Here is a 12,788-nt window from a genome sequence, read left to right as displayed (position 1 = left end):
TCTTTATGTAATACCAATTGTATCTTTTACTCTGGAATGGCGAATGCCATGAAGGAACATTGTAAGCCACATTGAGCCTGCAAATAGGTGGGAAAATGTGGGATACAAATGCAACAAATAAATAAATAAATAAATGCTCTACCCAAACCTTGCTTCAATGATTGCCTACCCCTAATTATATACACTTGCATGCTCAAATTTAGGGTTAGCATCCAAATTTGCATGCACAATTTATAGAATAAGATCAGTTGCATGCACAATTTAATGTAATAACTGGCAACTAACTGGACTTAGCCAATAATTGGCTTTCATTTGTGTACCAATTCACAGTTGCATGCACACTGCCTATAGTCACTATTCTAGAAGCTGTTCACACAAATTCTATCACGCACAACTTTGAGCAGGGCGTGGATGTGGGAGGGGCATGCCTAGGAGTTACAGAATACTAGCTGCCGATAGTTAGGTGCGAGGACATATATCAGGCTTTGATTTGGTGAATGTGCAAGTGCCTAAAGTTAGGTATGAAACTGTGGACTTAGGCTGTGGCATCAACCTGGCGCTCTTTCTTCAATCTACTCCCTGCTGTACAGCTGTGCACCAACTATCACTGCTCAGATTTTTAAGGGAAATGGGACTTGATATACCACCTGAGGGTTTTGGGTTTTTTTTGCAACTACATTCAAAGCGGTTTACATATATTCAGGTACTTATTTTGTACCAGGGGCAATGGAGGGTTAAGTGACTTGCCCAGAGTCACAAGGAGTTGCATGACAAGGCCGCCCCCGGCCCCCCCACCCACCCCACCCGAGGTCATTGTCGCCGCCGGGCCCCCTCCACCCGAGGTCGCCGGGCCCCCCCTCCACCCGCTACCGGGCCCTGAACTAACCTTAAACGCCTCCTTCCTTTCCTTTCACCACCTTCGCGGCAAGCAGCAGCAGGGCAGACCTTCCATGCTCCGCCCTCGCGGACATTACGTCAGGCGAGGGCGGGACACGGAAGGAAGGAGTGGCCTGCCCTGCTGCTGCTTGCCGCGAAGGTGGTGAAAGGAAAGGAAGGAGGCGTTTAAGGTTAGTTAGTTCGGGAGCGACGGCGGGCGGGCCTGACTGTGGTGGCGCCGGGCCCCCTCCGGAGGCCCGGGCCTGGGGACTTTTGTCCCCCCTGTCCCCCCCTCTCGGCGGCCCTGGCAGTGGGAGTCGAACTCAGTTCCCCAGGATCAAAGTCCACTGCACTAACCACTAGGCTACTCCTCCACTCATTCCACCAATAAGAGCCAACCTCATCAGTGATGTCACAATGGCTTGACTGCCCGATACTTGGCTCACTTCTGATATTGTGATGTCATAAGGGAAAGGGAGAAAGGGAAATGGGACTTGATATACTGCCTTTCTGAGTTTTGTTGCAACTACAAAGTGGTTTACATATATTCAGGTACTTATTTTGTACCAGGGGCAATGGAGGGTTAAGTGACTTGCCCAGAGTCACAAGGAGTTGCAGTGGGAGTCGAACTCAGTTCCCCAGGATCAGAGTCCACTGCACTAACCACTAGGCTACTCCTCCACTAAGCATGACCTAATTTAATAAGAGCTTGTTTATGCACAAAAATGATTTATAAGGGACAAGATGGCCGCCGAGCGTACTTGCTAGCAACCACCATTCCTACAGCTCTTCGATTTTCCTATCACGATGCCGAAGCGAAGGGGCAAGTCCGCCTCCTATGCTCCGCAGCGATCGGCTCCTACTTCGCAAGATATCCGGTCTTTTTTGCAGACGTCTGTAGCTTCATCTACCGCAGTGTTTGGAGTGCCGGGAGGCAGCCCGCTGACACGCGCCGGTGCGAATGGAGGCACGGCAGCGTCTCCTGGGCTAGAGCTTACGCTCAGCCCCGACACAAGGGAACCACCCCCTCAGCCATTTGGCTGCAGCACTCCGTCAGAGATGATTTTGAATGGGTCCCCCAGAAGCGGCGAGACCGGTTCAAGTCGGGAGGCAGACCATCGACTGGCTGGAGAGCAAGAAGCTTTGATGGCTACACCGATTTCTACTGTGAATTCGGTGGGGAATGCTGTGAGCATGAATCCGGTAGGCCCAACACTTCTTTCTTTTGATATGCACAAGCCAGCAGAAGTTACTCTGGACTCTTTGTGGACTCTGATTGTAGATCTAGGGAAATCAATTACACCACAGATAAATAGACTAAACCAGGAAATGTTAAAACAAGAGGAAAAAATAAACAACATGGACTTAAAAATAGGTAAACTGGAACAGATAGAAGAACAAAAAGATTTGGATATGAAAAGATTATTTACCCAGCAGGAGGCTATGATTAAAGACTTGACCTCATTAAGAAGAAAAACTGAATCTCTTGAGAACAATGCTAGAAGTAATAACTTACGTTTGTTAAACTTTCCCAAACAAACTGTTATATCCCCTAGGGAAATGTTAAAAAAATAAGGTGTAAGGGAGGATTTGATCCCTCCTTTCACCCAAGTGTATTATCTTCCAGTTAAAGAAAGGAGTGACCAAAAAATACCAAGCCAAGAACAACCATTGAATGTTACGGATTTACTTGAATTAACAGATAATGAAAATGTAACTCTATCAACATTAATAATTACAGTGGCACTGGCACCTGATAAACAGTGGTTAATGTCCATGTATTTTAAGAATAAAGATAAAACATTCCTTGGTCAGAAAATACAAATGTTTCCCGACATCTCCAGAGACACACAAAAACGTAGAAAGTCTTTTCTTTTAATGAAACCAGCAGTAACTCAGCTGGGTGCAACATTTTACTTGCGATATCCTTGCAAGTGTGTGGTGAGATACCAGGCAAATAAATATGTATTTTTTGATCCAATTCAGCTTACAACATTCCTTACCTCAAGGCAAAATAGGGGTATTTAAACACCATATCCCTTTAATATATAATAAACACTGTGGAATGATGGCTGTTATCATCTAGTGCTCTATCTTTGAAATTTATGCTTATAAATAATTCCATTACTTGAATCTTGTCTCAATAATGTGGACTTGAGCAAGAAATTTCGAATAATTATTTTCCTGTTATGTATTTTCTTTGAACTGATTGAAATATATTGCTTTCTTAAACAAGCATTTGCTTGATTATAAATGTATAAATCTTTATAAATAAATAAATAAAAAAAATGATTTATAAAATTACTCTCATTGGATTTCCTGTTACAAAAGAGTGCCTATGTACAAAGAAAAAAAAAACAGTGCTTATTTTATAAAGATACATATTCAGAAAATAAGACCTTATTTTTCTGATAATTGAAGCCATTTTGTTTTCCTTATTCCTTAACTTCTTTAGTATTAATGTTATCTTTTATTTTAATCTTTGTAAATCACTTCAGGACCTTTTTTAAGGGTAGAAGTGGTATATAAGACCAATGAATTGAACAGAACAAAGTTTGTAAGTCTATGTGCTTTGAAAATGAGAACCATAGTTGCTATGTACTTTTATAAATAAGCTCCGAGAGGTATCACTCAAAGGGCACAAATTCATACCTGCTCTGAAGGTGTAAATACGTGAACGTTAGAAGAACCATGCTGGGTCAGCACAAGGCCCACTGAACCAGGCATTCTGCCTCCAGCACAGGGGTGTAGCTACGGGCGGGCCTGGACAGGCCCAGGCCCAGGCCCACCCATCTTCCCTCCAGGCCCACCCACCGAACATCCTTCGCTGCTGTCACTGCCTTTTCTCCCACGGCTCCGGGTACGGCCTTCCGTGAGGCAGTGTTCAGCGTTGCCTACCTGCTGCTCTGAAATAATTCTTCTCCCCAGGCTCCACTGTATCGTTTTTTCACCCGTCGTGCAGCGCTGCCATTCTCACAGGCAGCTCCGCTCCCCCCTGCCGCATCCATCTGGCCCTCTCTATGCACTTCCTGTTTACGTAGGGCCAGATGGATGCGGCAGGGGGGAGCAGAGCTGCCTGTGAGAATGGCAACGCTGTGCGACGGGCGAAAAACCGATGCAGTGAGGCCTGTGAAGAAGAATTATTTCAGAGCAGGTAAGCAACGCTGAATGCTGCCTCCTGGACTGCTGTACCCGGAGCCGCAGGAAAAGGCAGCGACAGCAGCGAAGGATGTTGGGTGGGTGGACGGGCCTGGAGAGAAAGTGGCTGAGAGCTGCTGGACATGATGGGAGGGAGAGAAGGAAGGGGCTGGAGAGCTTCTGGACATGGGAGGGAGAGTAGGAAGGGGCTGGAGATCTGCTGGACAAGGGAGGAAGAGGAAGAAGGGACTGGAGGGAAGGGACAGAGCTGGTCGACATGGGAGGGAGAGGAGGAAGGGGCTGGAGAGCTTCTGGACATGGGAGGGAGAGTAAGAAGGGGCTGGAGATCTGATGGACAAGGGAGGAAGAGGAAGAAGGGACTGGAGGGAAGGGACAGAGCTGCTGGACATGGGAGAGAGAGGAGGAAGGGGCTGGAGAGCTTCTGGACATGGGAGGGAGAGGAAGGGGCTGGAGATCTGCTGGACAATGGAGGAAGAGGAAGAAGGGGCTGGAGGGAAGGGAGAGAGCTGCTGGACATGGGAGGAAGAGAAGGAGGGGACTGGATGGGAGAGAGCTGCTGGATGTGGGAGGAGGAAGAGGGGGCTGGAGAGAAAAAGCTGCTGGATGTGGGAGGAAGAGGAGGGGGATCTGGATGGAAGGGAGAGAGCTGCTGGATGTGGGAGAAAGAGGGGAAGGACAACTGAAGTGAAGGGAGAGGACTGCTGGTACAGCACAAAGAGGGAGGGAAGGGAAACAGACAGGGCCATGCCAACACGGTAAGCGAGGTAAGCATGGCAGGGGGGCGCTTCCCTCTGGGGGGCGCTGCCGCACCATGCTCACCTCGCTCGCCCTCCCCCCAACATCCCTTTTCTTTTTTTTTCCTTTTTAAATGTACCTCCGTGGCGGTTCCGGCAGCGCAGCGTCAGTGAAGGAGGCGGCGCTCCCGACGTCGCTAGCCTTCCCTTCACTGTGTTCCGCCTTCTAGAAGAAGGCAGAACACAGCGAAGAGAAGGCTAGTGACGTCGGGAGCGCCGCCTCCTTCACTGACGCTGCGCTGCCGGAACCGCCACGGAGGTACATTTAAAAAGAAAAAAAAAGAAAAGGGATGTTGGGGGGAGAGAAGAGGGCGGGCAGTTGAACAATGGGAGTGGGAGGGCAGGGGAGAGACGAGAGCATGGATGCGAGGGGGGTCATGGAAGGGAGAGAGGGGAATTGCTGGAAAAGGATGAATGGAGGGGGCAGGGGACAGAGGAGCATGGATGGGCATGGATTGGGAGGGCAGGGCTCAGGGAGAGAGGGGAATTGCTGGAAAAGGATGAATGGAGGGGGCAGGGGACAGAGGAGCATGGATGGGCATGGATTGGGAGGGCAGGGCTCAGGGAGAGAGGGGAATTGCTGGAAAAGGATGAATGGAGGGGGCAGGGGACAGAGGAGCATGGATGGGCATGGATTGGGAGGGCAGGGCTCAGGGAGAGAGAGGAATTGCTGGAAAGGGATGAATGGAGGGGGCAGGGGACAGAGGAGCATGGATGGGCATGGATTGGGAGGGCAGGGCTCAGGGAGAGAGGGGAATTGCTGGAAAAGGATGAATGGAGGGGGCAGGGGACAGAGGAGCATGGATGGGCATGGATTGGGAGGGCAGGGCTCAGGGAGAGAGAGGAATTGCTGGAAAGGGATGAATGGAGGGGGCAGGGGACAGAGGAGCATGGATGGGCATGGATTGGGAGGGCAGGGCTCAGGGAGAGAGAGGAATTGCTGGAAAAGGATGAATGGAGGGGGCAGGGGACAGAGGAGCATGGATGGGAGGGCAGGGCTCAGGGAGAGAGGAGAAATTGCTGGACATAGAGGGGAGGGAAGAAAGATGAAAGAGATGAAATGAGGGAAAAGGAAGAGAGGAGAAAAACTGCACATGGATGAAGAAAATAGGCAGAAGCTGCGGACCAGAAATGAAGAAGAAAGGAGGAAAGGAAAGAAATAAATAAATGGAAAGAAAGCCCTGGAAACGGAGTTAAGAGGACAGATAGCAGTAGAATCAGATACTGGGCCAGCATGATCAGAAAAGAAAGTCACCAGACAACAAAGGTTAGAAAAAAATCATTTTATTTTCATTTTAGTGTTTGGAATATGTCCACTTTGAGAATTTACATCTGCTATCTTATTTTGCAATATATAGCAATTTGTTTCTAAGAATATTGCTGACAATTCCTGTCAGTGTGGCAAGTGGTGAGCGATCATTTTCACGGGGGAGGGGGGGGGGGCGCCGCCGCCACCAACTGATAGTCTGCAGGGGGGGGCGCCAACTGATAGTCTGCAGGGGGGCGCCAGAGACCCTAGGCACGGCCCTGGAAACAGAGATACCAGACCAAGGAGATGAAGGAAAAGGGAACAAATACTAAACCTACAGTGTGAGGGAGGAAGGAAAGGAGGGCGGGCAGGCAGGCAGGCAGGGAATCAAGCAACCAAACCAGATGCTGGAAAGGGGAGTGAGTGAGAGGGAAAGAAGCTGGATGGGGTAGGGTCAGAGAGGGTAGAGATATAATGGCACTGGGGACAAAGTGAGGGGAGAAGCTGGACAGAAATATAGGGACACAGAGTAAGGGAGATACTAAACATGGAGGAAGATAGAGGTACAGAGATGGAAGAAGATGGATAGTGGACATGGAGAAATAGTAGAAATATCAAATGGATACGAGACCTTGGTGAGTGAGTTAAGAAAAGACAGAATGATGTAGAAACTAGAGCCTTGGGCCAACATAACTTGGAAAAATAAAATGAGCAGACAACAAAAGGTAGAAAAAATAATTTAATTTTTCTATTTTGTGATTAGAATATGTCAGATTTGAAATGTACATCCTGCCAGAGCTGGTGTTAGAATATGGCTGGGGCCCAAGGCAGATATTTAGGAGGGGACCCCAAAGCTTACTAACAGTCTGCACCTTCTTCAGCTTCCAGCTGACCTGGGGTTCTCTCTGGCTAGTGGGGGCAAATCCAGTTGCCCTAGTTGTACCTCCCCTAACACCAGAGGTGTGCTGGAGCCGGCTCGCAGGAGCTGGTTGTTAAATTTTTAAAGCTCTTGCGAGCCGGTTGTTCCGGCAGGCGAGCCGGCTCCCAGGGGCGGCGCAACCCGGCGGTAAGTGAGGTAAGCATGGCAGGAGAGTGCCACAAGCCATGCTTACCTCACTTCCCACCACTCTGGGGGGGGGGTTTAAATCGTTGATTTACCTTCGTCGTCGCAGCAGCCGCAGTGGGGAATCCTTCCCTCCCTCCCTCCCCTGCCCCCCAAGGCTGCTGGACTGAATGCATTACTCTCCCTTCCCTGCTCAAAGTGTTCTAGTATCTCTCTACCCTTCTTCTTACCCCCCCCCCGCGCTCTCCCTTCAGATCTGTCCTAGTACTGCCCTGCAGCTCCTTCACAGTAGAGCCCCGATGAGCAGGAACTAAAGCCAGCTGGTTACAGAGTCCTATGTTGTTACATCCCTTCCAGCGGGGGGGGGGGGGGGGGGGCGCTCTGTCTGCTGGATGCATCCTCCCTCCCACGCACTTCCTGCTGCCAAGAAGGGGGCGGTTCTTCCAACTTCCGGCTGAATTCACAACAGCACGAGGCTCCGCACCTGCCGTTTCTACTTCTTGCTCATAGTGGCTGCACTGGGAAAGATCCACGAGACTAGGACAGGTTTGAAGTGGGGGAGGGGGGGAGTGCATGAAGGGACAAAGCAGAACGGGGGAGGAGAGAGGAAGAGAGAAAGAGAGATTGATCCACTTTGGGTAGGGGCAGTCCAGCAACGGAACGAGAACAGGCTTGAGGGAAGGGAGTGGATGGGGGGGTGGAATGGATAAAGCTGGACATGGAAGGAGATGCTGGAGTATATGGGGCAAGGGAGGGAGAAGAAAGATGGCAAACAGTTGTAGGTTGGGATATGCATTGCTGGACACCAGGAAGATGGGAATAGAGAGGGGGGCAAGAAGGGGCAATGTTGGATGGGGAAGGAGGAGAGAAAGACAGACAGACAGAGAAGGGAAATGTAGGACTACATGGGAAAGGGGAGGGAGAAGAAAAATGACAGACCTTCTTGGTTTGGGAAAATGGGATATGCTGGACTCTGGGGGGAAAAGAATAGGGAAACTGGGCTTAGAGGGCTCAAGTGTAGGGGCACCTAAAGCTTGCTGCACTGGATTGCCCCTTCACAGCTGCCACCATGTCCACCCCATCCCAGTATCTAGGATACAAGCATCTAACACTTCCTTCCCTCCCCCATTCCACCCTCTACCCAAATGGGATAGCGGGTGGAAGGAAACATTGGGGAAATGCTGGTGAGGAGGTGGGTAGACGCTAGAGAGAGGTGGATGGAAGGAGAGATTGGCGGAAAATGCTGGAGAGGAAAAGAGACATCAGGAGAAGATGCTGGAGGCCAAATGGAAGGGGAGATCAGGGGGAGACACTGGATATGGTGGAAAAGTAGATGGAGGATATACTGGCCACAGAAGAAGGTGGAAGGGGAGATCCTTGAAATGGAGTAACATGGGAAACTGTGTGTGGGGGGGGGGGGGCATGCTGGACATAGTGGAAAGGGAGATGGGAGGACGTACTGAACATGGAGGTAGGTGACAGGGAAGATCAGGGTGAGATAACGTCATGAGGGAAGGGAAGACAGGAGAGATGCCTGATGTGGTTGAAGAAGAAGGGAAAAGAGGAGAGATGTTTGACGAGGGTGGGGGACAGATGGAGAGCTAGATAGAAACAGTAGAAAGAGGAAGACTGGAGGATGAGAAGGAGACATTTAATTTAAGAGGCAGAGTGGAGTGGAGGAGTGGCCTAGTGGTTAGGGTGGTGGACTTTGGTCCTGGGGAACTGAGGAACTGAGTTCAATTCCCGGCACAGGCAGCTCCTTGTGACTCTGGGCAAGTCACTTAACCCTCTATTGCCCACCGCATTGAGCCTGCCATGAGTGGGAAAGCGCGGGGTACAAATGTAATAAAAATAAATAAATTGGAGAGAGCTGAGTATGAAAAAATCAATGAGGAAATGAAGAAGATATGAATACAGAAAAGAAATGGCAAAGGGACAGGAGGCTCTGGACAGACAGCACACTAAGAGGATAGAAGAAAGAAGAAGCAGAAACTAGGAACAATACAATTAGGGGGAAAAACACCAGACCAAAAAAAGGTAGAAAAATAAATTTTGTATTTATTTATTGATTGAACTGTGTCAGTTTTGGTAATTGGTATCTGCTTTATTTATATGTTGCACATTACAGGTGCAAACACGCCTCTATTTCTCTGGTGTTGTGCTGCATGCAGAATCTGGCTTTTTGAAGTTTCACATTAATTTTGTCTACATATTTTCACTTTTAGTTTGTGGTCACAATCTATATTTAGAGAAGGTCTATTTGTGTTCTGCATGTGTGACTGGGGTTAATTATTCTGATATAGTATTCCAGCTTGTTCAGTTACCTCAATAGGGATGAGTCCCAGTGGTGTGCTGGAGCCAGCTCGCAAGAGCCGGTTGTTAAATTGTTAAAGGTCTTGCGAGCCGGTTGTTCCGGCAGGCGAGCTGGCTCCCAGGGGCAGCACAACCCGGCGGTAAGTCAGGTAAGCATGGCAGGAGGGCGCCACAAGCCATGCTTACCTCACCTCCCGCCGCTCTGGGGAGGTTTATATCGTTGATTTACCTCTGTCGCAGCAGCTGCAGTGAAAGCCTGTCTCTAGTCTTCCCTTCGTTCCCATCAGTGTCCCGCCTTCTTCTGACGTCATTTCCTCTTTCCATGAGGGCGGGACACTGACAGGAAACGAAGGGAAAGCTAGAGACGGGCTTTCACTGTGGCTGCTGCGATGGAGGTAAATCAATGATTTAAACCCCTCTGGACGGCAGGAGCAAAAAGAGGGATGTTGGGGGGAGAAGAGGGTGGGCAGGTGGACATTGGAGCGGGAAGGCAGGGGAGAGAGGAGCATCGAAGCCATCGATGGAGATGGATGGGAAGGCAAGGCCCAGGGAGAGAGGAAAAATTACTGGACATGGAGGGGAGGGCAGGGGAGAGAGGACAGCTGCTTCCCAAGCATGGATAGACTACATACTCATACCAGAAAATATGCTTGAAAAAGTAACGGACACACGTATAGCCTTACACGATCTCAGACCATGCCTGGGTATGTCTAGATTGGGAATGGGGAGAGCGGAAACCCCAGGGGAACTCTTGGCAGTTCCTGTTAGATCTAGCGGGAGATGAGAAATTCAAAGCTAAATTAAAAGAACGATGGGAGGATTATGCATTACTGAATCAAACACACATAGAAAACCCTCTTTTATTTTGGGAAGCGGCGAAGGCAGTGCTGCGTGGTGAAATAATCAGTTACTACCACCATTTCAGGTCAGCCCATAACAAAAAAATAATAAGGTTAAATAAATTAATATGTAAGGCCCGCCAGACTTACGGCAGGACACATGCTGAGAGCCACCGTAATAATCTCCTAGAACTCCAGACCACACTAAACATGTTGTTACACCAACGGGCTATGAAGTCTCAAACCTATTAATTTCAATTACACAGATTTGGGAACAAGACGGGATGTCTGTTAGCACGATTAGCCGCCCCGAAAGGGAACAAAAGACAGGTCTTGCAAGTGAGGGGAGAACAAGGGAGAATGGAACATAAAATGGAGAAGATATGTGAGGCCTTTGCCAAATATTATAGTACCCTTTATGCGAAACCAAGGGAACAGGGACTGCTGGAGTCTTTATACTTAGATAACCTAGAATTACCGGCCCTTAACCAATGAGACAAAGATAAATTAAACTTACCAATTACGGTGGAGGAGGTAACACTGGGTATAAAACAAGGGAACCTACTAAAGGCACCCGGCCCAGACGGTTTATGCATAGAATTTTACAAGTTATTAGGCGACCACATTGCCCCAACGTTAACTAACTATTATACATAGTAACATAGTAACATAGTAACATAGTAACATAGTAGATGACGGCAGAAAAAGACCTGCACGGTCCATCCTGTCTGCCCAACAAGACAACTCATGTGTGCTACTTTTGTGTATACCCTACTTTGATTTGTACCTGTGCTCTTCAGGGCACAGACCGTATAAGTCTGCCCAGCACTAGCCCCGCCTCCCAACCACCGGCTCTGGCATAGACCGTATAAGTCTGCCCAGCACTATCCCCGCCTCCCACCACCGGCTCTGGCACAGACCGTATAAGTCTGCCCAGCGCTATCCCTGCCTCCCAACCTCCAGTCCCGCCTCCCACCACTGGCTCTGGCACAGACCGTATAAGTCTGCCCCGCACTATCCCCGCCTCCCAACCTCCAGCCCCGCCTCCCACTACCGGCTCTGCTATCCCATCTCGGTTAAGCTCCTGAGGATCCTTTCCTTCTGAACAGGATTCCTTTATGTTTATCCCACGCATGTTTGAATTCCGTTACCGTTTTCCTCTCCACCACCTTACACGGAACAACCTCCGGAGGGTCTGTCCCTTGCACGAATAGTGGTGCTACCAAAACCAGGCAGGGACCCACAAAGGGTGGAATCCTACCGTCCAATCTCCCTTCTGAATGTGGAAATTAAACTACTTGCGAAAATAATGGCCAATCGCATGAAAAAGGTCCTACCAAAATAAATACATGGAGCCCAAACCGGATTCGTAGAAGGTAGGGTAATAGCCAAGAACTTACGGAAAATCATAGGAGCCTTATAGAGGAGGAAATATAAGGACACGCTACCCCTTCTGATTAGTTTCGATGCCGAAAAGGCATTTGACAAAGTGCACTGGCCGTTCCTGTTCTCCACGTTAGAGAAATACGGATTTGGCGATCGATTTGTATCAGCTATGCGGGTCCTTTACCACGAGCCTAAAGCGCGGATAAGAGTCAATGGGATGGAATCGGCGGAATTCCCAATACATAGGGGAACACTACAGGGATGCCCCTTGTCGGCATTATTGTTTGTCCTGTCACTCGACCCACTGATCCGGGACATCGTAGTTAGCCCGACGATAAAAGGCGTGCACATGGGCCAGGCTGAATTCAAAATAGTAGCTTTTGCCGATGACCTTTTGGTACTGATCACAGACCCCCAGAAATCGTTTTCGGTGTTAATGGAGACTTTAAAGGAATATGGGGACTACGCAGGGCTGAGCCTGAACCTAAATCAGAGGCACTAGCCTCATCTGAGGAAGTGAGGAAATCATGGGACCAAGATTTCCCTTTGAGTTGGGCAGAGGGATCATTTAAGTATTTGGGAATCCACATGACTATGGAACTAGAGAAGCTGCATGACTTAAATATTAATGTCTTATTAGAGGGAACAAGGCGTCGGCTAAGTAGCTGGGAGGGCCTGCCACTATCCCTAAATGGCAGGTTAAATTTAATACGCATGGTGATATTCCCAAAGTGGTTATATCTCCTGCAGACATTGCCCCTGCGCCTGAAAAATAAAGACCTAGCACACATTAACAGAATTCTCAGCAGGTTTTGCTGGGCAAAAAAACCCCCCTCAAATATAGGCCAAAGTGATGAAGGGAGGATGGAATAGATGGGGCTTGGGAATACCAGATTTAGCCATATACAATCAAACATGTCTACTTAGATAGATAGGAGATTGGGTAAGCCATTCCAAAACATTTACGCCATTGGAACTGGAATGGGACTACTTTACCCCATATGATGTCATTACACTGTTGCATTTAGATCAGGGACAAATCCCGGCACCATTTAAACACTGTCACTTGTTGCAACCTATGCGCAAGGCATGGAAGGCACTAATTAGGA

General features: G+C 48.9%; 1 protein-coding gene across 5 annotated transcripts in view; it reads right to left on the bottom strand.

Moving 5' to 3' along the window:
* Positions 1-12,788, bottom strand: part of ENTPD5 (ectonucleoside triphosphate diphosphohydrolase 5 (inactive)) — a 223,831-nt gene that overhangs the window by 93,624 nt on the left and 117,419 nt on the right. The gene's annotated exons all lie outside the window — the stretch shown is intronic.

Source organism: Microcaecilia unicolor, chromosome 9, assembly GCF_901765095.1.
Source record: "Microcaecilia unicolor chromosome 9, aMicUni1.1, whole genome shotgun sequence".
Taxonomy (NCBI): domain Eukaryota; kingdom Metazoa; phylum Chordata; class Amphibia; order Gymnophiona; family Siphonopidae; genus Microcaecilia; species Microcaecilia unicolor.
This window is presented reverse-complemented; position numbering and strand designations above follow the sequence as displayed.